The sequence below is a fragment of the Scylla paramamosain genome, chromosome 37 (genome assembly GCF_035594125.1).
Source record: "Scylla paramamosain isolate STU-SP2022 chromosome 37, ASM3559412v1, whole genome shotgun sequence".
NCBI classification, from domain to species: Eukaryota; Metazoa; Arthropoda; class Malacostraca; order Decapoda; family Portunidae; genus Scylla; species Scylla paramamosain.
In genome coordinates this window covers 7900001-7902169 of record NC_087187.1, presented here as the reverse complement: position 1 = coordinate 7902169, position 2169 = coordinate 7900001, and the positions used below count along the sequence as shown (strand labels likewise).

The window sequence follows — 2169 nt, the reverse complement described above, 5'->3', positions numbered from 1 at the left end:
CAACAACAACAACAACAACAACAACAACAACAACAGCAGCAGCAGCAGCAACAAAAATAGCGACAAGAAAAATAGATAAAAGGAAAACAACTCACAGAAGAAAAATTAAATGGAACAAAATAAACGTGAGAAAGAGAAAATAGAGAGAGAAAAGAAAGAAAAAGAAATGCAGTCTTAAGAAAAATGCCTCTTGAAAAAAACACCGTAAAAGCAAATCAGTATGAAATAAGAAAGAAAAGCAGAGAAAATTACACAAAAATATACATTTTCTTTTTTTATGCTTGCTTCCTTTCAATTACGAGGAAAAGCAAGCGTTCTGTTTACAAATTCTTATTGAAAGGAGCACAGCTGGGACGACATCCACTCAAGTTACTTAGGAAAGCCACACATAAAGGTCCCCGGAGGCTTTTATTTTCATTGGGTTTATTTGAGAGACATGTGGGTGGTGGGCTGCTGGGATAGTGGCGGTGGTGATGGTGGTGGTGGTGGTGGTGGTGGTGGAGGAATAGGAGGAGGAGGAGGAGGAGGACGGGGAGTTAAGGAGATCACTGATAATAGGAAGGAGGAAATAAAACGAAGAGTATTAGTAGGAGAGAAAATTAAGTGTTGGAGGAAGAGGAAGAGGAGGAGGAGGAGGAGGGGGAGGAGGAGGAGGAGGAGGAGGAAGACGGGAACAATGAAGTGATGGAAGAGGTAGTTGTTGTTGTTGTTGTTGTTGTTGTTGTTGTTGTTGTTGTTGTTTGTTTGTTGTTCTTGGTCCCGATGTAGTAGTAGTAGTAGTAGTAGTAGTAGTAGTAGTAGTAGTAGTAGTAGTAGTAGTAGTAGTAGTAGTAGTAGTAGTAGTAGTAGTTGTTGTTGTTGTTGTTGTTGTTGTTGTTGTTGTTGTTGTTGTTGTTGTTATTGTTGTTGTTGTTGTTGTTGTTGTTGTTGTTGTTGTTGTTGTTGTTTTGGTGACTTGTTAGTGGCAATGGCGAATGTGGTAATGGTGACGGTGGTGATGATTGTTTTCATGATAAGGTGGTTTTCACAATGGCAGCAGCAGAAGTGGCTGTGGTAGTATTAGTAATGGAGATGGTGAGGAATTTGATAATGGAACATCTTTTTTTCCCATTTTTCTCTTATTTTTTTCTGTTAATTCTTTCGATTTTCCATCCCTACATCCTTCTACTCCGCGTCACATCATAAACGTCACACTCCTCCCAGCCACTTAACCCCTTTCACCTGCCCCCAATCCACACCTGCATTAGTCACGCGGTGTGTTTGTTTCCTGCCGCACCTTACAGCCAACTAGCGTCACCGTGCGTCACTGCGAGAGAAAATAGTTTGGCAAATGTAGCCGCCGCTTGCTCCTTATGGACGCGATAAAGTCTCAGTCCGGAGGAGATTTATGGAAGAAATCTTTTGACTCCGGTTTAAAGGGTTATTATAGACTCCTAAATTACGGCCGGCTGTTACGAGGCTTTCCGTGGACTCTTACTTTTTTTCTCTCTCCTTTTTCCTTTCCATTCCCATTTCTCTTCTGATTTTTTTTTTTGGGGGGGGACGTCCTTTCACATTAGTCTTCTGGAATTTGTTTTACCATCTTTTTCTTGTTTTGAGTTCCGTTTTCATGTGTCACAATGTTTTCTTTCTTTTTTTCGTACATGTTTCTAATTTCTCTAACCATTTATTTTTTGGGGGGAAATTGACGTTCTATCTACTGTTTTTTTTTTCTATATTCTGGCCTAACTGAAGGTAATACTCAGGAGCAGAACGACGCCAGTTAATCTGCCTCAATTACAATGTTAATTAATTACATTTGAAACTGGGATTAACTTTCCAACATGCTCTGATTCACAACAAGGGAAAAGATTTTTAACTCTTTCTCCTTAACTTAATAACTGTCTAGTTTATACTTAATCACCTAATTACTCCCAAGCTCCCTCAGCGATGTGTCAAGGTATCTGGATTTTCTATGTTTACTTATATCTTTCTTTCATGTGTTTGTTCCCCACATTTCTTTCAGTCCTCTTCTTACCCGTAGGCGACAAAAGCGTATTTTGAAAACCTTTCTTTCATCCTCTCTGAATCGTTCCCTTAAATCAACACCAGAATAAAAAAGAAACTGCAAAGGAACATAAAACCGCGCTCTTAAAACTCCCCTATCTTTCCTTTTCCTTCTACACCTCT

The 2169-nt window shown here is 39.5% G+C and overlaps 1 long non-coding RNA gene across 1 annotated transcript in view; it reads right to left on the bottom strand.

The window, feature by feature from the left end:
• Window positions 1–1539: 1539 nt before the first annotated feature.
• The window catches only part of LOC135091188 (uncharacterized), a 50459-nt gene continuing 49829 nt past the window's right edge, over window positions 1540–2169 (bottom strand). The window contains exon 2 of the long non-coding RNA XR_010262425.1: window positions 1540–2169. This exon is cut by the window's right edge and continues 1347 nt beyond it. This is a non-coding gene — a long non-coding RNA (uncharacterized LOC135091188).